The sequence below is a fragment of the Leucoraja erinacea genome, chromosome 16 (genome assembly GCF_028641065.1).
Source record: "Leucoraja erinacea ecotype New England chromosome 16, Leri_hhj_1, whole genome shotgun sequence".
In the NCBI taxonomy this organism is placed as follows: domain Eukaryota; kingdom Metazoa; phylum Chordata; class Chondrichthyes; order Rajiformes; family Rajidae; genus Leucoraja; species Leucoraja erinaceus.
Genome location: NC_073392.1, coordinates 34,403,560 through 34,431,423, shown reverse-complemented (window position 1 = coordinate 34,431,423; position 27,864 = coordinate 34,403,560). Strand labels below are relative to the sequence as shown.

The following is a 27,864-nucleotide window of genomic DNA, read 5'->3' as shown; positions in this document are numbered from 1 at the left end:
TGTACCTTGTACCTTCCAAAGAGTCCACCGGGGACTATACTGGAAGTTGGACAATTTTATACTGGATGATTTTTACATTTATCAGGCCAATTAACCTACAAACCTGCACGTCCTTGGAATGTGGGAGGAAACCGAAGATCTCGAAGAAAACCCACTCAGGTCACGAGAACGTACAAACTCCGTACAGAAAGGGTGCAGAGAAGATTAACAAGAGTTTTGCCAGGACCTGTGGGCCAGAGCTATAGGGAGAGGTTGAGCAGGCTAGGACTTTATTCCTTAGAGCACAGGATGACGAGGGGTGACCTTATAAATCAGGTAAACGTGCAGTTTCTTACCCAGAATAGGAGAATAGAGAACAACAGGTTTGAGGTGAGATGTGAGAGATTTAATGGGGTTAACCTTTTTTTTTTTAAACACAAAGGGTGGTGGATGTTGAGTGGTGGATGGTGTGAACAAGCTGCCGGAGGAGGCAGTTGATGCAGGTACCATTGCAAAGTTTAAGAAATATCCAGCATGTCTCATCTGCACGAGTCCCACCTGCCTGCATTGGGCCCCATATCCCTCTAAACCTGTCCTGTCCATGTACCTGTCTTTCTACTTTGGCTGGAGGTCTAGAATGTACTCTAGAGCATGTTGAGAGAGAAATGTTAAGGCCCCACTCAAAGGCTTGCACACTGTCTTTGAGTATGGCCCCAGTGCAGAATCACCAAGTGTATTCCCATGGGTTCTATCTGTCCTTTCACAGGACTGGCTCAGTGAGAGGTTACGCCAGCAAGCTAGACTACACATCCTTACTGCAGATGGCCCGCAGTCCTTACGCCCGGGGGATCGGATGAAGAATGTTTTCACCCAGAGGGTGGTTGGAATCACGAGCGACTGCCCGAGTGAATGGCAGAAACGAGCACTTGAACTATCGAGTCAGAGGGTGGTGAATCTGTCAAATTCTTTACCACAGAAGGCTGTGGAGGCCAAGTCAATGGATATTTTTAAGGCGGAAATAGATAGATTCTTGATTAGAACAGGCGTCAGGGTTACGGGGAGAAGGCAGGAGAATGAGGTTTAGAGGGAAGGATAAGATCAGCCATGATTGAATGGCGGAGGAGATGTGATGGACTGGATAGACTAATTCTGCTCCTTCCATTTATTAAGTTATAGGGCTTAGACGGCTACGGACCAAGATGGTGGCAGAATAGCTACTTGATGGGAGGCACGGACATTGTGGGATAAAAGGTCTATTTTTGTGCTGGATGATTCGATGAGCCCGGAATATAGGGTGTGGATTCTTTCACTCAATGCAATTTGACAAAATGTCTCATTTCTGGAACTTTCCAACAGGCTTCATTCAGTATGTAGGCTGGATGGTAGTGAAGGTGTAGTCCTAACTGCTGCTTGAAAATTCAGTGCCTTTGCAAACCACCCTCAGACGGTTGTGATCCTTCAGAATCCACTTATATTTTATGTACCAAGATTTGTTTGTGGTATAAAATTCAGTAAAACGTACCATACACAAAAATACAAACATACACAAGTACAAGAGTGTAAGAACAGTAGATTATACTAAGGTGGTACATAAGAGTCGTCATGTTTCCAGTGACAAATTGTTTCAAAGTTCTTAAAAATAGTCTTATAACCATATAACAATTACAGCACGGAAACAGGCCATCTCGACCCTTCTAGTCCGTGCCGAACACATAATCTCCCCTAGTCCCATATACCTGCGCTCAGACCATAACCCTCCATTCCCTTCCCGTCCATATAACTATCCAATTTATTTTTAAATTATAAAAACGAACCTGCCTCCACCACCTTCACTGGAAGCTCATTCCACACAGCTACCACTCTCTGAGTAAATTCTGCTCCTTCCAATTATCTTAGCCTTTGGAATAACCACCAAGGCTTAAATAAAATTACAAGAAGAGATTGCATTTGTCACATGGTCCAATTAGCAGACATTTTTTTTCATCGATGTACAATCTAAATTCAATAAACCCGGAAGTAAATTATTTCAGCAAACTATGCTGACAGAAATTGTGCCTGGCACTCATGGTTAGGAACCCTGCCATCATTTTACCCAGAGCCAGACGAGGACCTAATGACATCAGTCAACACACAACGCATGTGACAACGTCACCTGGAGATCACTGGTGCAGAAAACCATTGGTTTAGTTTAGTTTAGAGATACAGAGCAATACCAGGCCCTTGGGCCCACTGGGTCGGCGCCGACCAGCGATCCCCGCATATTAACACAATCCCACACACACTAGGGGACAATTTTTACATTTACCAAACCAAATAACTTACAATCCTGTACATCTTTGGAGTGTGGGAGGAAACTGAAGATCTCGGAGAAAACCCATGCAGGTCACGGGGAGAATGTACAATCTCCGTACAGACAGCGCCCGTAGTCGAGATCGGACCCGGGTCTCTGGTGCTGCAATCGCTATAAAGCAGCAACTCCACCGCTGTGCCACCGTGCCGCCCTTTCTTTGAAAGTCATGTGTTTTCAAGGAGCACAACTCATTGAGTGCTCCATTTGATTGCTGTCTTCAGAGCCACACATATCCCAGTGGGAGACATCATCAGGCAACATACAGAAGTCTAATCATACATCCCCCAAAGTGCACAATCTGCAAAAACTATGCAAACTGCCCAAAGAAAAAAAAATATTTTTGAAGGGGAACTCATTGAATGGATTCCTCTGTGCTCCTGCTGCCCTTGAGGAAAAGGACCCTGCAGTCAATTTGGTGAGACGAGGGCCATCCTGTGGTCCAGTTTGTATGTAGTTTTCTGCGGAATAGATGTCAGTATTAAAGGGCAGCATCTAAAGTGCTGTCGAGGCCATTTTATTCCGTTATGGATTTTTCACCCTAAATTCATTCCATTTACATGGGTTGCCCCTTTGGCTGTGGATCTTATTCGCCAGCACTCCCAGGGAAACCTGCTGCACCAACATCATGCTCTCCAGCCACTTCCCTCTGAGGTGGACACATGGCATGCTGCTACAGGCTGGCTCACAGGGCAGTGTGCATGTAAGGGCCATCTCTGCCAGCTGAGCAGTAAAGTGATGGCAGAAGCGATAAGTCGAATCGAGTCAGGTTGAGTGTATTACTGCCATGGACTTGCCCAGTGTCACCCTTTCTGGGTGGAATCGCGTTAAAAGATGCTGCAAACTAATAACTTATAACCATATAACAATTACAGCACGGACACAGGCCATCTCGGCCCTACAAGTCCGTGCCGACCAACTTTTTTTCCCTTAGTCCCACCTGCCTGCACTCATACCATAACCCTCCATTCCCTTCTCATCCATATGCCTATCCAATTTATTTTTAAATGATACCAATGAGCCTGCCTCCACCACTTCCACTGGAAGCTCATTCCACACCGCTACCACTCTCTGAGTAAAGAAGTTCCCCCTCATATTACCCCTAAACTTCTGTCCCTTAATTCTGAAGTCATGTCCTCTTGTTTGAATCTTCCCTATTCTCAAAGGGAAAAGATTGAGGCCTCACTAATTGAGGCCAATTTAGCCATCTTTCTGAGGGGGGCAGCTCTGAAACAAGGGCTGCCCGTGGTGATGTTCCAGCGCACCCAGATATAGTGGAAACCAGGCTCCCGGCCGGAGAGAGACTGCTCCGCTTGCTTTAGCTGCCGATGTTCTTGTGGACTTGCACGAGGAGCCTACTATTAGCAGCTCAAATTTTACTGCGGCTGCTTTTGAAGTTGAATTCTGCTCATTTGTGGCTAGGCACCAGAAACGAACATATAAATGCTGCTGAGCCAGACTTAAGTCGGATAATTAGAACCAGGCATCCAGAGCCCCAGCCCGATAGTTTCTCAAAGCCTTCGCACACAATTAAAACACTTTAGTACTTCGAGCCATAGAATCACAGAGTGTGGAAACAGGCCCTTCGGCCCAACTTGCCTCACACCGATCAACATGTCCCAATCTACGCTGGTCCCACCTGCCTGCGTTTGGCCCGTATCCCTCCAAACCTGTCCTAACCTGTCTAACTGCTTCTTAAGCATTGCAATAGTCCCCACCTCAACTACCTCCTCGTTCCATACACCCACCACCCCTACCCTTACCCCTCAGATTCCTATTAAATATTTCCCCATTCACCTTAAATCCATGTCCTCCGATTCCCGATTCTTCTACTCTGGGCAAGAGACTCTGTGCCCAATCTATTCCTCTCATTATTTTATATACCTCTATAACCTCACTCCTCATCCTCCTGTGCTCCAAGGAATGCAATGTAAAATGTATTTAGGATATGTAGAGAGAGAGACCTCAAACCATGGCTGTGATGTTTCACAGCACGGATGCCAATAGTTTGTGAAGCAGGGTGTTATTATCTGTGTACAACCATCTGCCTGCTCCAACCGCTGCTGTTAACCAACCGTAATACACGAGCACAAACTAGAGTGTGCTTTATATTGAAATACAAGGATGGTATTGAACCAGTAGAAGGGGAATGAGACACACCCAAGGTTTGATGATGGATGGACTAACTTTAATTCAACACTCAGATCAAATTTATTAACCTTTCCACTGAAAGTTAAATCTGTCAATCTTTTATTCGCTCCCTTTGAATACAACGTGAGCTTGCACCTTATCACTAGAGTTCTGGTCTTTTCCACAAACTCACAAGCGCCGTCCTTTGTCCACCCAGTCGTACTATTTGTAGAGTTGAGGAACTGCGGTTGCCGGTTTTATAGCCGGGCTCACCAGCAAGCGAGCGAGCACAACGGCTGAGAATGGTTCAATACTCCATTTCCTTCACTGGAGATTCTCCCATTGTGTTAAATTGCTCAGCTAATCTGGCACCTCGCCAACGCAAACATCATAAACCAAACGGTGCATGTACGGAGGAGTGTTCAATGAAAGGCAGCGGGACACACAGCAATTATACGTGCACTTTTGTTCATCGCGCACAATGGCCTTTTATCAAACTCTGACTCAGTGGCGTTCTCACCTCTGAGTCAGAGTGGTGGGGCTTTAATGGCCACTCCAAAGATGGGAATGAATCATCTCAATCAAGTGCACCACTGCTCCAATGTCACAGGGGTCACGTTTCTCTAAAGAGGACATTAAACCAAGACAATATGGGAATATTTGAAGATCAGGGGGTTATTTCAGACACAGGGCTAATATTTCTCCCTCAGTGTTACTTATTGGATTAACTAGTCTTTATATCAATAATATTTCAATGACCTCATAGTTTAGTTTAGAGATACAGCGTCGGAGACAGGCCTTTTGGCCGCAGAGTCTGCGGCAACCAGCGATCCCCGCACACTTACACTATCCTACACACATTAGGGACAATTTACATTTTTTCCCACCCAATTAACCTACAAATCTATATGTCTTTGGAGTGTGGGAGGAAACCAGAGATCCTGGAGAAAACCCACGCAGGTTACAGGGAGAACGGACAAACAGACAGCACCCGTAGAACCCAATCGAACCCGGGTCTCTGGCACTCTAAGGCAACAACTCTACAGCTACCCTGCCCTTTATCTGTAAATTTAGTTGTTATATCACTTTTCATAAGCTCTAGGAGCGGAAATAGGCCATTCGGCCCATCGAGTCTATTCCGCCATTCAATCATGGCTGATCTATCTTTGCCTTCTCCCCATAATCCCCGACACCTGTACTAATCAAGAATCTGTCAATCTCCACCATAAAAATATCCATCGACTGTGGCAATGAATTCCACAGATTCACCACCTTCTGACTAAAGAATTTCCTCCACAATTCCTTTCCAAAGGTGCGTCCTTTTATTCGGGGGCTATGGACTCTGGTCCTAAACTCTCCCATTAGTGGAAACAGCCTCTCCACATTCACTATCCAGGCTTTAATACTTCAAAGTCCTCTCTGCCTGCAAACCCCCTATATTACAGCAGCAATTACGTTTTCATAAATCTCCGCTGACTGAAAGGTGCAATAGAATATCCTAAACTCAGGATGAGCAATAAATAAATGGCATTTACCTTGACACGAGGTTGCAAAGAATGATGAACATGTCTGTGAGAAAGTACTTTTTTTTTTGTTCCAGGACAAAAAGGAACATTCATTTTGATATCGATGTGTCCTGCTACACTAACGGTGAACAATGTAGGCTCCACTCAAGTCCCATGGGAACCATAGCATCCTTAAACTCCATTGGCTTCCTTCCATTCTGAACATGCACACCCATGTCAACATTTCAAGCAGTCATTTACAGACTCTACATTGCGTTTATGTTTTTGAAAGAAGGAGTAATTAACATTGCTACATTATATACAAGGTCCAATTTAAATTGCATCGTTTTGGAATCACTCAATTTTGGAAAAATCAGGCCACTATTTCGTTCTGAACAAGGGTCCTGATGCAAAACATCACCTATCCGTGTTGTTCACAGATACTGCCTGGCACGTTGAGTTACTCTAGCACTTGTGTAGGAAGGGACTGCAGATGCACGTTTAAACTGAAGATAGACAAAAATAGTCTGAAGAAGGGGCTCGACCAGAAACGTCAACTATTCCTTTTCTCCAGAGATGCTGCCTGACCCGCTGAGTTACTCCAGCACTTTGTATCTTTCTTCTATTTCACTGATCACCTGACCCACGCCAACCTCCAGCACCTCTGACCTCCATCTCAGTTGTTCCCAGGGCTTGCTATCTGCTTAAACAAACCCAGAACTTGGAACCATCTCTTTCTATAGTAATCTACATGAGCCAAACCCAGCAGGTTCCAGGATTGAAGCAATAAACTAAAGCACACCAAGAGATGTCAATTGTTTTTTTGTGCCAATATGACATTCCACAGACGTGCTTTAATGGGATGACATAAACACGTTTTATTTATTTAAGCATTTATGTAACACAGATGACAAATTAGTATGCTTAATAGAAGTAAAATTTACATTTTGATATCGTGGTTGCAATTGCCTACACGTCAGCTGTATCTTTTTGAAGTTAACGTTGCAATTTCAAAACTCAAGAGTGTTTAATTGTTAAATACACAGGAAACATAATATTGAAGTTACTCCAGCACTTTGCTTCTATCTTCGATATAAACCAGTATTTGCAGTTCCTTCCTACATATAATGAAACTCCTACCTGCTGCAGCTTTATGGACACATTGCCACAACAATACAATAAATGATCAGGCCTTCACTATTTACAAACTGCAGAAAGTGGTGGACAGTGTCTGATTCATCACTGTTACCGACATCCTACCATCGAAGGAATCTATAGAAAATACTGTCTCCAGGAGGCAACCAATATCATCAAAAACGCACATCATCCTAACCATCTTGTCTTCCCACCACTACCACAAGGTTCAGGGAGTCAAAGACACATTACCTCCAGGAGCAAGGAAAGCTTCTTCACATCAATTATCAGGTTCTTGAGCCACTCTGCATACCCTTAACCACAACCCGATCTCAGCACCGAACCAACAAAGACATTGACTTCCGTGGTTGCTCGATGTACTTTAAGTTTTGCACTATCATGGTATAGGTTACTTAGAGTGACTGATAATGTGTTGTTGTTGTTGCATCTAATGAGTCAAGAGCTCAAGAGTTCAAGAGTTTTATTGCCATGTGGCCCTAATAGGGCAATGAAATTCTTGCTTTGCTGCAGCACACCAGAACATAGTAGGCATGAATACAGAACAGATCAGTGTGTACCAGATCATATACCATTGCATAAATATATACACACATGAATAATTAAACTGATAAAGTGCAAATAAACAGATTATTGGCTATTAATGTTCAGAGTTTTGTCCGAGCCAGGTTTAATAGCCTGATGGCTGCGGGGAAGCAGCTATTCCTGAACCTGGTTGTTGCAGTCTTCAGGCTCCTGTACCTTCTACCTGAAGGTAGCAGGGAGATGAGTGTGTGGCCAGGATGGTGTGGGTCTTTGATGATGCTGCCAGCCTTTTTGAGGCAGCGACTGTGATAGATCTCCTCGATGGAAGGGAGGTCAGAGCCAATGATGGACTGGGCAGTGTTTACTACTTTTTGTAGTCTTTTCCTCTCCAGGGCGCTCAAGTTGCCGAACCAAGCCATGATGCAACCGGTCAGCATGCTCTCGACTGTGCATCTGTAGAAGTTAGAGAGCGTCCTCCTTGACAAACCGACTCTCCGTAATCTTCTCAGGTAGTAGAGGCGCTGATGAGCTTTCTTAATAATAGCATCAGTGTTCTCGGATCAGGAAAGATCTTGCTTGAGATATGCATGCCCAGGAATTTGAAGCTCTTGACCCTTTCCACCATCGACCCGTTGATATAAAAAGGGACTGCGGGTCCCCATCCTCTCCCTTCCAAAGTCCACAATCAGTTCCTTGGTTTTTCTGGTGTTGAGGGCCAGGTTATTGTGCTGGCACCATTTGGTCAGTCGATCGATCTCACTTCTGTACTCTGACTCATCCCCATCAGTGATACGTCCCACTACAGTGGTGTCGTCGGTGAACTTGATGATGGAGTTCGCACTATGACCGGCTATGCAGTCATGAGTATAGAATGAGTACAGCAGGGGGCTAAGCACGCAGCCTTCAGATTCAATTTTAATTGTCATTGTCAGTGTACAGTACAGAGACAACGAAATGCATTTGAGGTGCTCACGTGCTGATTGTTATTGAGGCCGACACATTTCCACCAATATGAACTGACTGTGGTCTGTGAATGAGGAAGTCGAGGATCCAATTGCAGAGGGATGCGCAGAGACCCAGCTCTGCGAGTTTGGTTTGATTGTGTTAAATGCCGAGCTGTAATCAATGAATAACAGCTTGATACGAGTTTTTGTTGTCCAAGTGGTCCAGAGCGAAGTGGAGGGCCAGCGAGATCGCATCCACCGTTGATCTGTTGTGGCGGTAAGCGAACTGCGGTGGGTCCAGGTTTTTGTCGAGGTAGGAGTTGATTTGCACCATGATCAACCTCTCAACGCACTTCATCACTACAGGCGTTAGTGCCACAGGTCGATAGTCATTGAGGCACGTCACCTCACTCTTCTTGGGCACCGGTATTATTGATGCCCTTTGAAAGCAGGTGGGAGCCTCAGACCTCAGAAGTGAGAGGTTGAAAACGTCCGTAAAAACTCCAGCCAGTTGGTCCGCACAGGTATTTAGAACACGACCGGGTATACCATCAGGTCCAGGCGCTTTTCGAAGGTTCAACCCTCTGAAGAATTTTCTGACGTCGGCCTCTGTGACTGTGACTGAAATATCATCACAGCGAACGGGGGCTCGAGAAGGCACATCAGTGTTCTTCTATCAAAGCGTGCGTAGAACGCATTGAGCTCGTCAGGCAGTGATGTTTCGCCGACATTCGAGCTGCCTCCTGATCTCGCCTTGTAGGAGGTGATTGCATTCAAGCCCCGCCACAGCTGCCTAACATCTGTCTCATCCTCCAGTTTGGAGCAGGTCCCTTTTGGCCTTTTTGATCGCCTTACCAAGGTCGTATCTGGACTTCTTGTAGACCACTGTATCATCGGACATGAATGCCCGGTGCCTGGTCTTCAGAAGAGTACGGATCGCATAGTTCATCCAAGGCTTCCGATTGGGAAACAATTGGAAGGTTTTTGTAGGGATGCAGTCCTCCACACATTTCTTTATGAAGTCAGTAACAACTGTGGCGTATTCGTTCAAGTCCGTTGCCAACTCCCTGAACGTTGCCCAGTCTACAAACTCCAAACAGTCCTGTAGTTGTTCCTCTGCCCCTATTTGCACGCCATCTGCGTGACACGCAAATGACGGCCAAGTGGGACAGGCCCTTTACAGTGCCAGAGACCCAGGTTCGATTGTGACTAAACAATATCATGAACGAAAGAGATAAAATCAGAAGTGAATGTGTAAAGACTTAATTCTGTCAGTATAGAGTTTGTACATCCTCCCTGAGACCGCGTGGGTTTCCAACGGGTGCTCCGGGTTCCTCTCATATCCCAAACACATGCAGGCTTGTAGGTTAATTGGCTTCGGTCAACTGTCCCTAGTGTGTAGGATAGAATTAGTGTACATGTAATCATTGGTCAGGGCAGACTTGGTGGGCTGAAGGGCCTGTTTCCATGCCGTATCTTTAAATAAAACTAAACTATCTGGAATCCTATCCTTAGGTTTTCTGAATTTCTTTTGTTCTTGAACAAACTTGTTTTGTTGTCTTTGACCTGAAGGTGATGTCAATTCTTCACACACCAATAGAATATTAAGTCATTTCTCCATTGGATCAAATTTGGAATCATAAATCTCTTTGATATTTGTAAATGTAATATTCCTCATCAGAATTAAGTATTTACAGGTTCACTTCTGATTTTACCTCTTTCTTTCGAGATATGTTTTTGTATCACACACTGTTAAGGCCTCCAGCGCCTTCAAGGTGGGCTGCAGGAGATGACCCTGGGACACAAAGATGGCCTGGCGAAGAGAGAGAGGTCAAAGGTGATGGAGGAGGGTCCTGCAGGAGCATGGGACTTATCTAGATCGGGAGCCGCTGCTGTAGACTGAGCACGTGGGCAGACCCGACTTTGAAGCCAAAACATGGCAGCACACACATGAATAAATATGCAAAAAAATGTCTCTCTCCAGTTGCACGTGACAAGAAAAGCATCATTGCTTTTGATTTAATATCCTATTTCTGAACATCTTGTATGGCATGGAAGAGTTGTGCCAAATAGCCCGTTCCACACTGAATCACTCTGATTCCATTACACTGTTTAGTTTAGTTTAGAGATACAGCGTGGATACCGGCCCACCGAGTCCACGCCGACCAGCAATCCCCGCACATTAACATTATCCTACACACACTAGGGACAATTTACACATACACCAAGCCAATGAACCTACATACCTGTACGTCTTCTAGAGCGTGGGAGGAAACTGAAGATCTCAGAGAAAACCCATGCCGGTCACAGGGAGAAAGTACAAACTCCGTTCAGACAGGGCCCGTAGTCGGGATCGAACCCGGATCTCCAGCGCTGCTAGCGCTGCAAGGCAGCAACTCTACCACTGTGCCACCATGCCGCCCGGTATCAACACACAAACTTTGTCATTTGAAAATGTGATGCTTTTTAAAATTCAGCTTCATTGCAATCCAAAGTAGCATCCCTCTGTGAGTCAGTACACTTTCAGCAACACGATTCACTAGTGTATTCTTAAGAACATTTATTACGCTCCAAGAGGCCCACCCACTCTCTCACACACCCCAGGATGTCTAATACACATTAATGCCTACTCAGACCGCCTGCCACCCACTAATGCCATAGACAGTGAAAGATGATTCATTCAATAACATGGTTTAGAAGGTCGTAAAAGGATCATCTTTACCCAAAGCTCTCAGAAATTATAGAGAGTTATAAATTTGGAATGAGGAATGGAAAGGTCAGCTGAAAACGACTGCCAGTACAATATTATGTTGAAGGACTTTTCACAACGCTGCAATCTCAATGTTTTTCTAGTGCATGTGATCTTAGACTAATTTATCTGTGGTTTATTTGAGAAACAAATCCAGTCGAAATTGTTAAACATACAGTACCTGACATTGAGCCGATCAAAAAATGCTGATTCACTCAGCAGATCGGTTAGCATCTGTGGAGGAAAAGGACAGGCAACTTTTTGGGTCAGAACCTTTCTTCAGACTTGGGCAGCTCAATGGTTCAGCTGGTAGAACTGCTGTCCCACAGTGCCTGAGACCCGGGTTCGATCCTGATCTCAGGCTGTCTGTGTGGAGTTTGCATGTTCTTCCTATCAGGTCCCTAGACCTCGCTAGCAACCTCCAGCTGCTCCGGTTTATTCCCACAACCCAAAGGGTTTGTAGGTAAAATGGCCTCTGTAAATTGCTCCTAGTGTGCAGGGTGTTGATGTTAGAGTGGGATAACGGAACTAGCATGAACGAGTGATCAATGGTCAGCATGGACTTGATGGGCCAAAGGGCCTGTTTCCAAGCCATGTGTTTAAAAGTAAAGACTGAATCTAATATCTTCTGTTTCAATTGAACAGTCTGAAGTCACAACAAACCACATTCTGTTTACTATCCAGTGCACATTCAAGTTAGTAGCCTCTCCCACAGTCTCATCAAATTGCCTTGTATTTCACAGTTTCAAAAGAAGGGAGCTTTTCAATCCTACTGTACAGACACTACCGAAGACTCTCTACTAATTGTATCTACATCTCCTGTTCTTCCATCAGGGGTATGTTTAGCACATGGGTGGAATAGGTGACAAAGTCCAGAGGAGAAAAGGCAGCACAAGGATGTTATATAACACAATATACGTACTATAATCTCAAATCTTTTGTATTTTCATTTTTGCATCAGATGTCAGATCAGCAGCAGGAATTTATTTTTGAGGTGAACCATCCCCGCCATTATACTGGATAATGAGGGCAGCACAGTGGCGCAGAGCTAGAGTTGCTGCCTCACAGCACCAGAGTCCCGGTTCGGGTGCTGTCTGTACGGAGTTTGTATTTTTCCCCCTGTGACCACGTGCGTTTCTCCGGGTGCCCCGGTTTCCTCCCACACTCCAAAGATGGACAAGTTTGTAGGTTAATCGGTTTCTGTGAATTGAAAATTGTCCCCAGTGTGTAGGATAGTACCAGTGTTCAGGGTAATCGTTGGTCAGCTTGGACTAGGTGGGCCGAAGGGCCTGTGTCCACACTGTATCGCTAAAGCACTCAGTCCTAGAAACCTCGCTGCTCAGCTGAGCACAGGATGGTTACAGGATGGGTGGAACTCTCTCCTATCCCAACTAATTTGGCAGAACTTGTTCAAGGTCGTGGGTGTGACGCAGTCAGAGATTCACGCTGTAGCCTGATCTGACCATTGATCGCTGACCACAACAAGCTATCAAAAAACAAGAGGGCACAGACTTAAGGTGAGAGGAAGGAGTTTTAAAGAGGATTTGAGGAGAACATTTTACATACATAGATACATAGAAACATAGAAATTAGGTGCAGGAGTAGGCCATTCGGCCCTTCGAGCCTGCACCGCCATTCAATATGATCATGGCTGATCATTCAACTCAGTATCCCGTACCTGCCTTCTCTCCATACCCCCTGATCCCCTTAGCCACAAGGGCCACATCTAACTCCCTCTTAAATATAGCCAATGAACTGGCCTCAACTACCCTCTGTGGCAGAGAGTTCCAGAGATTCACCACTCTCTGCGTGAAAAAAGTTCTTCTCATCTCGGTTTTAAAGGATTTCCCCTTTATCCTTAAGCTGTGACCCCTTGTCCTGGACTTCCCTAACATCGGGAACGCATTTTAAATTTAAATACGTAGAGATGTTGATATCTGGAACTTGGTAACAAAAGAGGTGGTGGAGTCAGATACAATCACTACCTTTAAGACACATTTAGACAGGCACTCACATAGGCATTCGGTGTAGGATATGGATTGACAATAGGCAAATTGGATTGGCATAGATGGGCGAAAATGGTTGACATATGGATTGAAGGGCGAGTTTCTGGGCTGTATGACCTTTGACTCCAATTCATAGGCAGTCATTGCCAGTGGTCTCCTTAACTGCCGCCCCCCAGTGGCCAAGGAGTTGTGTCCCAGATACAGCATGGATTCCATCAGTCCAGAGACACAATGGGCACAATCTTCATGATGTGACAACTGCAAGTTCTGGGAGCACCACCAGCCAATCTAATGAGAGACTACACAACCCCTGGCACCCACACAGCAAACTCAGTATTCAAGCTGCAGTAAGCAGACAGCCTCACATCAGTCTGAAGAAGGGTTTCGGCCCGAAACGTTGCCCATTTCCTTCGCTCCATAGATGCTGCCCCACCCGCTGAGTTTCTCCAGCACTTTTGTCTACCTTCGATTTTCCAGCATCTGCAGTTCCTTCTTAAACATTTTTGTATGTGGCTCTGGAGGTCAAACTCCATATCATCAATAGCTCATTCTGTGAAGTGCATGAGGATGGACATCACACTCATTTACAAGGCAGAGGTCCTCCACCACTTTGTCCCCAAGGTGGAACACTGTCCTCAAACAGTAAAGATGAATGGTGAGACCCTGGAAAATGTGGACCATTTCACGAATCTCAGGAGCCACCTCTCAGCCACAGTGGACCTTGATAAGTGAACCTTCCAATGTGTTCCATAGTAACGGTTGATTGAAGATCCATTCTAGCATAGTCAGCTGTGTGGGACAGGCACCCGTTCATATGCCAACACTGAATCCTGAACCATTCTGTGTAGGAAAGAACTGTAGATGCTGGTTTAAATCGAAGGTATACACAAAATGCTGGAACAACTCAGTGGATCAGACAGCATCTCTGGAGGAAAGGAATAGGTGATGTTTTGGGTCGAGACTCTTCTTCATACTGACAGTCAGGAGAAAGGGAAAACGAGAGATACAGATAGTGATATAGTGAGATATAGAACAAATAAATGTAAAAAGGTAATCGTGGTCATAGATCTTTCATTCATTTGTCTATATCACCATCTATATCTCTCGTTTCCCTTTCCACTGACTATCAGTCTGAAGAAGGGTCTCGACCTGAAATGTCACCTATTTTTCTCCAGAGATGCTGTCTGACCCAGTGAGTTGCTCCAGTTTGTTGTGTCTGTCTCTCGGTCTAAACCAGCATCAGCAGTTCCTTCCTCCACATGAAGGAGATTACCTGCTAGACAGGGGAAAATAACTGCACAAAGAAATGCAACATCCCACTCACTCCCACTCACCATTCATCTGCCCTGTGACCACCCAACAGAAGGAAAATGCGTTTGTGATGGAGCTAAATACTTTGATTCCCTGTGCCGGGAGTACATGGTAAAGCATAATTGGTGGAAGCACCAGCAGCCATCTATCCACTCGGCCCTTTCCTGCTTCATGTGTGGAAGTGTTTGTGACCCAGGAGTGAGCAGTTACCTCAGAACTCAGGGAACCAGAGAAAAACAAGTCATCCTCCATCCAAGTGATTACCCATGAAGAAGACAGCTGGGTGAAGAAAGATATTTATTTTGATGCAAAGTTGTTTACTTAAATCCATTCCATCTTTAGTTTAGAAAAGAACTGCAGATGCTGGTTTAAATCGAAGGTAGACACAGAATGCTGGAGTAACTCAGCGGGGCACGCAGCATTTCTGGAGAGAAGGAAAGGGTGACGTTTCGGGTCAAGACCCTTCATCAGACTGATCTAGTTTAGAGATACAGCCTGGAAACAGGCCCTTTGGCCCATCTAGTCCGCGCCAACCAGCGATCACCCGTACACTAGATCTATCCGACGCACTAGAGACAATTTACAGAAGCCAATTAACCTACAAACCTGCACATCTATGGAGTGAGGAGGAAACCAGAGCACCTGGAGAAAACCCGCAGGGTCACGGTCTGAAGAAGGGTCTCGATCCGAAATGTCACCCATTCCTTCTCTCCAGAAATTCTGCATGTCCCGTTGAGTTACTCCAGTCGTAATAGTGACATTCAGATGCTAACTGAGTTAGCCAATGATTTGCATTGGTGCGGCTTATATAAGGACATAATTAAATTAATTACAGGTCAATTCCGGTAATTATGAGTATTTCTTGCTAATTGACCTTAATAACTGGGAAAATGCGTTGTTCCAACATTATTATCTCAGGAGCCACCCCTCAGCAAAGGTGGACCTTGATAAATGATGTGTATTCCTCTCTTCAAATGTGTTCCATAGGAAAGGTTGATTGAAGATCCACTCTATCATAAAACTCATGATTCACCAACAGCTATTAATTTAGTTTAATTGTTAAGTGTACTGAGGTACAGTGAAAAGCTTTTTTGTTGCTTGCTATCCAGACAGCGGAAAGACAAAATATGATTATAATCAAGGCGTCCACAGTGTACAGGGTAAAGAGAATGACATTTAATGCAATATACACTCCAATAAAGTCCGATAAAAGATAGTTTGAGGATCTCCAATGAGGTAGATGGGAGGTCAGGACTGCTCTCTAGTTGGTGAGAGGACGGTTCAATTGCCTGACAACAGCAGGGAAGAAATTGTCCCTGAATCTGGAGGTGTGTGTTTTCACACCTCTGTACCTGTTGCCTGTTGGATGAGGGGAGAAGAGAGAGCGACCAGGGTGAGACTCAATGAGTAGGAAGAAACTGCCAGTTTCCTTTATCATGGTTACTGTTTTGCTTATCTTTCATTCTTTGTTCTTTATCTGTCTACATCATCATGATATATCTCGTTTCCCTTTTCCCTAACTAGGCTGAAGAAGGGTCTCAACCCTAAACATCACCCATTCTTTCTCTCCAAGAAGATGCTGCCTGTCCCGCTGAGTTCCTCCAGCTTTTTTGGCTCGCATAGCTTTTAAATATTATTTTACAAACTCCATAATAACCATCTTCCATGTGACTCACAGATGCAGCATGTCGCAATAGTGATATTCAGATGTTAACTGAGTTAACCAATGATTTGTATTGGTGCGGCTTATATAAGGACATAATTAAGTAAATTACAGGTTAATTCCGGTAATTATGAGTAATTCCCACTAATTGACCTTAATAACTGGGAAAAGTCAATGTAATCAACATCGATGGATGTCCCTGCTTCAACAAATGCAAAATAAAGCAGGTATCAATAATCCATAATAAAAGTTGACCGATACTTTAATAACTCTGAGCTTAATACATCAACTTCCTCAGAAGAACCATAGTTTGAAAAACAAAAAAAAAAAATCTAACTGGATTTGACCGTCTCAGTTTTACATTCTTGTTTTTTTTTAAATAATGTTTCTCACTGATTAATTGTTGGTGTATACACGTCACAGCAAGCTTGTTACAGAGAAGAGTGCAACGTGAATGGATGGCCCTACCGGGACCAATTTGGGCTACCTTCTTCACATTCTATCATTACTATTAAGAACATCTGCATATGCAAATGTTCATGCTATTGAGGGAGTGCAGTGTAGGTCCACCAGGTTAATTCCCAGGGTGGCGGGATGACATATGATGAAAGAATAGATTGACTGGGCTTTAGGATGAGAGGGGATATTGTAGAAACATAACATCTATAAAGGATTGGACAGGCTAATTGCAGGAAAAATGTTCCCGATGTTGGCGGAGTCCAGAACCATGAACCACAGTTTGAGAATAATGGGTAGGCCATTTAAGACTCAGATGAGGAAAATCTTTTTCACTCAGACAGTAGTGAATCTGTGGAATTCTCTGCCGCAGAAGGCAGTGGAGGCCATTCACTGGATCTTTTGAGGAGAGAATTAGTTATTGCTTTTAAAACTAATGGAATTGAGAGAAATGGGGAGGAAGCAGGAACAGGGTATTGATTTTGGATGATCAGCCATGGTCATATTGAATGGCGGTGCTGGTTCGAAGGGCCGAATGGCCTTCTCCTGCACCTATTTTCTATGTTTCTATAAATGGATGAGATAGTAATTGAAACCCCAGCAGAGAGGGAAATCTAAAATCCGAGGAATGGTCTAGATCCTAACGAAGTGGATGCACGAAATTATGCCTTGCTTGGCTTGAGTTCTTGAACCAGGAGTCACAAGCTCAAATCAAAGGGTCGGCCATTATGGAGTGAGATGCAAAGAAAGTCTTTTACTCGGGTGGCAGCAAATCTCTGGAGTTCTTCTTCCTCCCTGGAGCCACAGTGGCTCGCTCAGTACATTGAGAACCATGAATGAAATTTAACAGAATAAGCGGATGTTTTGTTAGTAAACACTCTTGTCGCAGAGTAGGTGAACTGAGGACCAGAGGACATAGGATTAAGGTGAAGGGGAATCTTTAATAGGAATCTGAGGGGTCACTTTTTCACACAAAGGGTGGTGGGTGTATGGAACAATCTGCCAGAGGAGGTAGTTGAGGCTGGGTCTATCCCAACATTTATGAAGCAGTTAGCCAGGTACATGGATAGGACTGGTTTGGAGGGATATGGACCAAACGCAGGAAGGTGGGGCTAGTGTAGCAGGGACATGTTGGCCGGCGTGGGCAAGTTGGGTTGAAGGGCCTGTTTCCACACTGCATCACTCTTGAAGCATAATGACCTACTCCTGCCTTTACCCCTTTATGTATGATCTTATGAGATGAAGGCCAGATATCCAAACATGGGAATATATCAGACAATTCAGACCAATGCAGTAAAGCCTTGATAATACAGAATTCATCATTGCTGCAATGGCCTAATTTAGATAGGGCCTTCCTCACTGAGTGTTTAAATAAATCAACATATAAATAACCAATTCGTTTTTGGAAAAGGAAGTTAAGATACTAAAATCAATTATTGCAAATTGTGGTCTCTTTCTTTCCATTATTGAGTATGGCTGCAGATTTTAAATATTTTACAATTCACACTTTCATGTTTTCTTTCCTGTCCCTTTCTTGCTTCTGCTAAATCTTCATTTCCAATTCTCTTTCAGTACCTGATTTGACATTGACATTTGCTGTTTCAATGGACACTGCTCAGTCCTTCCATCATTTGCTTAGCAATCCTTCATTCAGTTTGGGTCAAGAGCTCAATTTGTAAAAACCTCAACGATTCAATTCAATGATTCAATGAAATGTTTTTCTCACATGTACCTAGGTGCAGCGAATCGCTGTGTTATACACACAACCTGGTAAGATCATGCAACAGATGTCGCCTGGGCGATACACAAGAGTCGCCACGATTCTGGCGCCGACAACTTTACAAAATGTTTTCCGAACACTTTTCTCTTCTGTGCGCAATGGCAAACCAGGTCTTCCATCACACGTGGCAGCAGGTGCCCCCCCCCTGCCGGGTCCCCCCCCCATTGTTCTCAGCACCCCCCCCCCCTCACCAAGTTCCCCCTTCGATCTTGGCCCCACTTGCTTTGGTGTGCCTTCGTCACCTTGGTCTCTCAGCAGTTCACTGGTTCTCAACGCATTGAGCTTGACGTGCTGGCACAATCTAACTGGCGGTTCAGATCTGCCCTCTGCATAGACACATGCAAACTCCCATTGTGAAAGATTACCCAAGCACTGTGGTGATCGGGCTCCCACGTGGTCTGGCTTCCATGGGGGGGGCACACACAACTACCACCATCCGTAGAAGGAGAGAATCCACCTGCTGTCATCACAACACTTGCCAAGAGGCCTTTGGCAAGGAGTTTGGGAAACGAGATGTTCTGGGCCTGGGCGGTCATTGCAATGGCATGATCTCGGACATACACTGGATTTGGGACATTGGTTCCACATCAACTCGGTTCATTTTGTTTTGAACAGCAATGGTCTTTGTTAAAGGACAGGGCGAGTAGTTTTCACCTCTGATAATAGGGGGTCTGGGGATGCGACACCTCTCTCAGTTTTTCATCCTCAGCACCCAGTTCAAACATTATCTCCACAATGTAGCTGTGTTAATGTATAGGAAGGAACTGCAGACGCTGGTTTACACCAAGGCTAGACACAAAATGCTGGAGTAACTCCGCGGGGACGGGCAGTATCTCTGGATAGAAGGCACAGCAAAACAAGACCCGAAACATCACCCATTCCTTCTATCCAGAGATGCTGCCCTTCCCGCTGATTTACTCCTGCATTTTGTGTCTATCTTCGCTGTGCTAACGTTGCTAGGATACCATTCTGGCAGGAATGTGCTCAAGATACCAGTTTGCCAATGCTAACAGTAAAAAAAAAACATGGTTTAAATCGAATTCCCACCCTGCAGAGTAGTCCAGCTGCCAGGATACTTGTAAGAACATATGGTGCAACGATCTTGCCCATCTCTTGATACATTTTCCCTCCTTGCGATTTGGGATGGGATCAATACTAGGATAGAATAGTGGCCACAAAAGTTTCATGGAGGGGCTTCAAGGAACGTCAAAGGGAAAGTTTTGTGCGTCTACTCTCAAGACAGTAAATGGTGCCACAAATGGGGGAAAAAAATACAGGAATGTTTAAGAAAGCATAAAAATTATATTGAATGTCACTCCGGTGATGGTTATGTGAGAATTGAAAAGCCCTTTTGTGCGCAAGAGGACATAATAAAGCCCAGATGTTGAACTTGGGGTAATGTCTGACAATTAGCTACATTACAGGTTATGGATATATCTGGTTAAAATAAATAATTCCTTTATGGATTCAACGATGTACAATTAGGGATGAAACAGGAGTGCAAGCAGCGAAGAAATCCTCCCAGTGGAAAAACATTTTTTTTTAACTTTTCTCCATATTTTAGATCCATTGCATAAAGTGGAGACTGTGAGGCCACACAGCATCACATCACTGCCACAGACATGTAAATAGAGTCGCCTTTACCCACACACTCTTTCTCAACAGATTATCTCAGTATCACGTTCCCTGTCTTTAAATGCATTTGGCATAGACTGTGTAGGACAAAAACGGGAGCGATCCCAGACTGGTGAATGTATGATTGGGCTGAGCAGCACAGTGGTGCAGTGGTAGAGTTGCTGCCTTATAGTGAAGATAGACATAAAAAGCTGGAGTAACTCAGCGGGACAGGCAGCATCTCTGAATGGGTGACATTTCAGGTCGAGACCCTTCTTCAGACCAGACCCAAAACTTCACCCATTCCTTCTCTCCAGAGATGCTGCCTGTCCCGCTGAGTTACTCCAGCCTTTTGTGTCTATCTTCGGTTTAAACCAGCATCTGCAGTTCCTTACAGTGCCAGAGACCCGGGTTCAATCTTGACTATGGGTGCTGTCAGTACGGATTTTGTATGTTCTCCCTGTGAGTTTTCTCCGGGTTTTCAAGTTCCCTCCAACACTCCAAAGACGTGCAGCGTTACAGGCTACTGTATGTTGTCCCCAGTGTGCACGTTAGAACTAGTGTACGGGATTCATTGGTCGGCATGAACCTGGTGGGCCGAAGGGCCTGTTTCCACGCTGCATCTCCAAACTAAACTATTCAGCACTCCAACCTACCACACCATTAACACTTCTTCCAAACCTCTTCGGGCACAACATACCTAGGATTGTTTCCACAAGGGTTAAAACAATGAGACTAATTCGCACTACCAACAAATGGATACAAACATCCAGCACATGGGACTTTCAAGAAAGAAAGAACATCTGTATTAGTAATATCGACTAAAGACCGGTCAAAGGTGTCACCTTGTCCAATGAGAAAGATAATGCCCAACAAACAGTTCCCACAGGAATCAGGCCTGGGTTCTCTTTCCACGGATGCTGTCTAACCTGCTGAGTTTTTTTTCCAGCATTTTGTGTTTATCTTTTATCATTTCAGATTTCCAGGGTCTGCACTTTAAAAATGTATATGTTTGCACAATAATCATAATTGGCCACTGTAGCGATGGTTGTATTTTTACGCAGGCTTGCCTTCCTGACAAGCCAGGCTTTCATGATGACACTGCTGTTTCGTGAATGAACACACACATCTGCAGAGGCAATGCTGCAAACTCACACGCGGCAGAAAATGTCAGCTAAACCCGGAGCCCTGTTCATGCTCAAACCCTGCCTCGGCCAGGAAGTGTGGAGGGAGAGCAGTCCCCTCACATACTCTCTCTCCCCCTCTCCCTCCCTCCCCTCCGCGCTGCAGAATTGGCATTGCCCTTTAATATGTTGCAAAAAACCTCTGAAAGAACATGTAGAACACAGGTGTAACGTGAATGCAAGGACGAACGGCCAGCATCCTGACAAGGTGCTTTTCATTATTCCATGATTACATTCTACACACAGACATAAAACCCCACAGGAATTTTATACCAGACTTGGATAGAATCCATTAGAGATTAAAATATTTGACATGCATGTTCTCTCCACTGCACACTTAGAGAAAGGGCTGTAAATAAATCGAATCCAAAATCATACCTGATCTGTGTTCTTGGCTCTGCGTGAACTGTCATCGAGGAATGTCTCAATTATTCCACACTGTGTGCAGTGTGAAGGTAGCGAGTCCTGTAGCCGGCTCCCTAACCTTCACTAAAACACACACACCGTCTCCACAGATTGAATCCGTGATGCCAGGCACAATCAGAGGAGAGCAGAACATCTGATTATTCTGTGTTGAAGGCTTTACAGGTGATTACAGAGTTCTGAGTTACTGCAGTAGTGTTGCAGAATGAGGTCAAAGACACACCTTGAGGCACCAATAATTGATTCCACGGGCAATGACTTCTGGCTGTCGTCTATACTTCAACACTTCACTGTGGTGCTACAAACCCACAACTAAACAAGAGGGTTGTTCATGCGCTCATCTCTACAAACACATACCCCCTGGTTTTATGGGACTATAAATTGCTTCCATGGGTACAGAGGGTTAATAGGGCCACTTACAAAAGCAAACTACTGCAGATGCTAGTAATCAGGATAAAACCAGAAATTGCTGAGAAGATCAGCAAGTGTAGATAGAGAACCAGAATTTAGTGAAATGAGAACGTTTGATGCTTCAATAGCCCTTGCTTGTGCCAAAGTGTAAGGAGTTGTGTGATGTAGCCCAGTCCATCACACATCCATCTATACTTCAAAGCTGCCTCAGAAAAGCAGCAAACGTAATCAAAGACTTATCCCACCCCAGTTATTCCTTCTTCTTGCTTCTGTCGGGCCAGTTTGAAAGCGCGTACCACCAGACTCACAAACCACTTCTACCCCTTTCTTATTAGGCGGCTGAATAGGTGTTCCACCATAAGACAGGATACTGTCCGATTCACCTCTACCCCATTGCGGACATTAAACTGTCTTTGAACGGATGTGCCAGGGCTGCCAACTCTCACGCTTTGAGCGTGAGACTCACGCCCTCAAGCAAACTCTCACGCTGATCAGAAATTTCTCACGCTCAGTGGTGAGAAATGTTGTAATCAACGAAAATTTCAAAACTCGGATAAACTGCCTGGTCCGCGGGCGTTGGAGAGCCGGGGCTGCGGGAGGGATGGGAGCAGAACCAGCGGCGGCAACAGATGCAGGGAGCCGGGACGGACGAGTGTTTGCTGGGGCCGGCGTGTCGCTCGCTGCAGCTCCGGCCATGGAGCACTCCGGACAGTGCATGTCCCGGGCGTCGGGGGCGTCGGAAGCGTTGCGCCGCTGCCGCTGCTGCGAGAAGGGACAGACTCTCAAAGGGAGGTGGAGAGAGAGGGAGGGGAAGGAGACAGGGAGACAGTGGGGAGAGACAGGGGGGGGGGGGAATGGAATTGAGAGAGAGAGAGGAGGGAGGGAGAGAGAGGTAGGGGAGAGAGAGGAGGAAAGTGAGAGAGGGGGTGGAGAGGGAGGAGAGGGTAGGAATGAATGGGAGAGAAAAGGGGAAGAGAGAGGGGTGGTAAAAGATAGAGGGGGAGAGGGGGGAAGAGAGAAACGGGGGAAAGAGAGAGATAGGGAGGCAAAGAAAAAGAGATAGAGACAGAGGTGAAAGAGAGGGCAAGGGGAAGAGTGAGGTAGGAGGGAGAAATGGGGAAGAGAGTAGGAGAGGGGTGAAGAGAGAGAGAGGAGAGGGAGAGAGAGAGACAGAGAGGGAGAGAGACAGAGAGAGAGAGAGAGAGAGAAAGAGAGAGAGAGAGGGAGAGAGAGAGAGAGAGAGAGGGAGAGAGAGAGAGAGAGAGAGAGAGAGAGAGAGAGAGAGAGAGAGAGAGAGAGAGAGAGAGAGAGAGAGAGAGAGAGAGAGAGAGAGAGAGAGAGAGAGCGAGAGAGGGAGAGAGGGAGAGAGGGAGAGAGGGGCGACAAGAGAGAGGGGGAAGAGTAAGGTGGTAGGGAGAGAGGGGGTAAAGAGAGGGGGGAAAGAGATGGGAGAGAGAGGGGGGGAGAGAAGAGAGGGAAGGGGAGAGAGTGAGAGGGGGAGACAGGGGAGAGAGAGGGTGTGGGAAGGGAGAGAGAGGGAGAGAGGGAAGAGAGGGAGGGAGAGAGAGAGAGAGGGAGAGAGAGAGGGGAGGGAGAGAGAGGGAGAGGGGGAGAGAGGGAGAGGGGGGGGGGGAGTGGAGAGAGAGAGAGAGAGCGGAAGAGAGGGGGGGAGAGAGAGAGAGTCTCTGTGTCGAATTTGCCCAGGTGACCGGCATGGATCAGGCTGCGGCTCGGTGCATCCTGGAGGACAACCAGTGGCTGCTGGAAGTAAGTACCAAGCACTAGGTAGAAATGGTGGAAGATAGTGGACTTCAAATGGGGGTGGTTGGTGAAAGCATCCTGCTTGCCTGTTAGATTTTCACTTACTATAACTGCAGGAAAAATGTTCCCGATGTTGAGGACTGAGATGGGAACAAACATTCTTCACGTAGAGAGTTGTGAATCTGGAATTCTCTGCCACAGAAGGCAGTTCAGGTCAATTCACTGGATCTTTTCAAGAGAGAGTTACATTTAGTTCTTGGGGCTAACAACATCAAGGGATATGGGGAAAAAACAGGAAAGAGGTACTGATTTTAGATGAATAGCCATGATCATATTGAATGGCAGTACTGGCTCGAAGGGCCGAATGGCCTATTCCTGCACCTATTTTCTATGTTTCTATGCTTGAGTATATGGCAATAAAACTCGATCACTTGATTCTGAAGCATTCATGCATGGTGGAGGTATAATGTAGTCATAGAGTGATACAGTGTGAAAACAGGCCCTTTGGTGCAACTTGCCCACACCCGCCAACATGTCCCAGCTACGCCACCTGCTTTTGGTCCATACCTCCAAACTTGTCCTATCCATGTATCAGTCTAACTTTTTCTTAAATGTTGGGATGGTCCCTGCCTCAACTACCTCCTCTGGCAGCTTGTTCCATACACCCATCACCCTTTGTGTGGATTAAAGTTAAATCTTAAAAATACTTCATACAAAAAACATTGAAATCATACTTCTACAGTGCACTAAAACATGATTTTAATACATCAAATTTCAAAAAGTTCCTACCCTTCTTCCACACCCTCTCCCCACTCGGTTGCTCCACTCACTCACCGGGTACCCCCAAGGCCAGTGATCAGTGATCGCACAGTCTCCCCCCTTTCAAAGATGCTCCATTCCAATTTAAAGCATATACAGTGGCTTGCAAAAGTATTCATACCCCTTGATCTTTTCCACATTTTGTCATCCATCCAATCTAAATGAGCTTGAACTATTTTGCAAAGAAGAATGGGCAAATATTTCAGTCTCTAGATGTGCAAAGCTGGTAGAGACATACCCCAAAAGGCTTGCAACTGTAATTGCAACGAAAGGTGGTTCTACAAAGTATTGACTCAGGGGGGCTGAATACTTTTGCACGCCACACTTTTCAGTTTTTTATTTGTAAAAAAATGTTGAAAACCATGTATCATTTTCCTTCCACTTCACAAGTATGCGCCACTTTGTGTTGGTCTATCACATAAAATCCCAATAAAATACATTTACATTTGTGGTTGTAACGTGACAAAATGTGGAAAAGTTCAAGGGGTATGAATGCTTTTGCAAGCCACTGTATATTGCATTCAAGTGTAAGTTATAAGACTCGCTACAGTATGCACCATATAGCAATTTCAAGCTGAAAAATGCAAATGTTCCGTACCAACTCTGGTAAATTGGTAAAATTGTCCCTCATGTGTAGGATATGTACAGGGTGATCGCTGGTCGGCGTGTACTCGGTGGGTCTGTTTCTACACTGTATCTCCAAAGTCTAATGATATAATCACCTGGAGGAAGATTTGAGTGAGATTTGGAACAACAGCAATGATTGCACTTCAAATTTACACCATTGGGCATTGAGACTGCCTGGAGTCACGAAAGATGCAGCACATGAACAGGTTTGGAAGCTTCAGGGACACTTGAGTTTCTGAACATATTTGGCAGAATGTCTCTCAGGCAATGCACCTTCAAAAACATTCACACTGAATTGGACAGACACATAAACAGAAATGCATGGTGAATAAAAACACTGGTACCTATTAAAGGTTTAAGTGAGAGATTGGGGAAACAAGTTACTTTGGTCTGATAGCAAGTCTAATATCTAACACTAATTGCCAGTCGCTAATGACTAACCGAGCTTAGCTTTTAGTTATTTGATTCAGAGCTCTTTTGTTCACTAACTTCTACTGTATCTGATAACCATCTTGTAATTTATTATTTATTGTAAGAGCATAACAACGGCAGAATTGTTCCATTGAAGCAGCAGGCAATTCAATTCATAATTAACAGGAGTAACTACGCAACAGAAAAGGAATCATTTTCATTTGGATGCCTCATGGTCCAGGACACTACTGGCCTTTACTGCTCCGAGAATGGTCAAAGGTTAAGATGTTCAGGTTGAAATACAAAGTTAACACTATCTAAACTGAGGTCTCAGATGCTCAGGTGCTGCTCTTGTTATTCTTAATCCTGAAGCACAGTCTCTGCTCACACTGTTTCTCCGAGAAGCAGCTATTCAAAGACTACTGTAATCTGAGGCATCCTAGTTAGTGAGATCAACTCCCCGGAGTTCACCACACTTCTACAAGAAGATGGCAGATATTGCTGGTACCAACTGCTCTGCTGTTTCTACTAGAGAACAGCCAAACTGACATCGGATCCCATTTTATTTATGCACCAGTTTTTGAAATAGCAACGGAAGCAAGAGAAAAATACGACTTCAATTTGTGAAGTTGTTTTTATTGTCGGGTTTTATTATGCTTTAAAACTGATGCAGGATTTCTGAATCTGTTAATGTTGGAGACGCAGTGGGCAATTTGCACACACTTACAGTGCCCTCCATAATGCCCTTCAATACTTTGCCTCTCACCTTAAAGCTATGATCTCCAGTCTTTGACATTTTCATCCAAGGATAAAGGTTTGACAGTCTACCCTATCTGTGCCTCTCATAAATTTATACACCTCTATGCGGTCTCCACCCAGTCTCCAATGCTCCAGAGAAAACAATCCAATGTTGTCCAATCTCTCCTTATAGCTCTTAGCCTCTAATCCAAACAGCGTTCTGGTAAACATATTGTGAGCCCTCTCCAAAGGCCTTCACACTCTTCCTGTATAGAGGCAACCAAAACTGCACACAATCCTCTTCAGAGTCTGTAGAAGGGCCTCGACCTGAAATGACACCCATTCCTTCTCTCCAGAGATGCTGCCTGTCCCATTGAGTTACTCCAGCATTTTGTGTCTATCTGGTTTAAACCAGCATCTGCAGTTCTTTCATACACAATACCCCAAATAAGGCTTGACCAAAGTCCTATAAAGCTGCAACATAATTTCCTGACTTTTGCATTCAATGTCCTGTCCAATGAAGGCAATCATATTATATGTTAGGTTTAGTCCTTAGGGCTAAAGGAATCATGGTATATAGAGGAAAAAGCAGGAACAAGGTACTGATTTTAGAAGATCAGCCATGATCATATTGAATGGCGGTGGTGGCTCGAAGAGCCAAATGGCCTACTCTTGCACCCATTTTTCGTTGTTTTCTATGTTTCTGTCTTTACCCACTCTATCTACTTGTGTTGCCACTTTTAGGGAGTTATGAACTTGCACCCCAAGATCCCTGTGTACCTCAATGCTGTTGAGGTCCTTGTCTTTAATTATATACTTCTTACACCTCATACTTGCTCAGCCTGAAGTCCTCCTGCCACTTCTCTGCCCATTTCTGCAGCTGATCTACATATCCTGCTGTATACTTTGACAGCCTTCCTCACTGTCTGCAACTCATGCAATTTTGGTGTCATCCAAAAAATTGCCAGTCAAGCCATAAATCAGTCCGAAGAAGGGTCTCGACCTGAAACGTCACCCATTCCTTCTCTCCAGAGATGCTGCCTGGCCCGCTGAGTTACTCCAGTATTTTGTGTCTACCAAGCCATCTACATTTATGTCTGAGACCAAACCTCAGACAGGGCAGTATTCATTTACTTATGTGAGGTCCTATGTTACGTTGCTCGAGGCTCTGGAATGGACCTTGGACCCACAACATTCTGAGGCAGAGTCAAGGTGGCGCAGCGGTAGAGTTGCTGCCTTACAGCGAATGTAACGCCGGAGACCCGGGTTTGATCCCGATTACGGGTGCTGTCTGTGTGGCGTTTGTACGTTCTCCCCGTGACCTGCGTG

The 27,864-nt window shown here is 45.0% G+C and overlaps 1 protein-coding gene across 2 annotated transcripts in view; it reads right to left on the bottom strand.

Moving 5' to 3' along the window:
• LOC129704786 (proline-rich transmembrane protein 3-like) overlaps positions 1-27,864 on the bottom strand; it is an 85,441-nt gene that overhangs the window by 37,231 nt on the left and 20,346 nt on the right. Inside the window, exon 1 of one of the 2 annotated variants that reach the window (XM_055648133.1) lies at positions 21,724-22,234. The exons of the other annotated variant lie outside the window; for it this stretch is intronic. The gene's annotated coding sequence lies outside the window, so the exon portion shown is untranslated. Of the gene's footprint in view, positions 1-21,723; positions 22,235-27,864 lie in introns of those variants that run through there. 2 annotated transcript variants of the gene reach the window in all.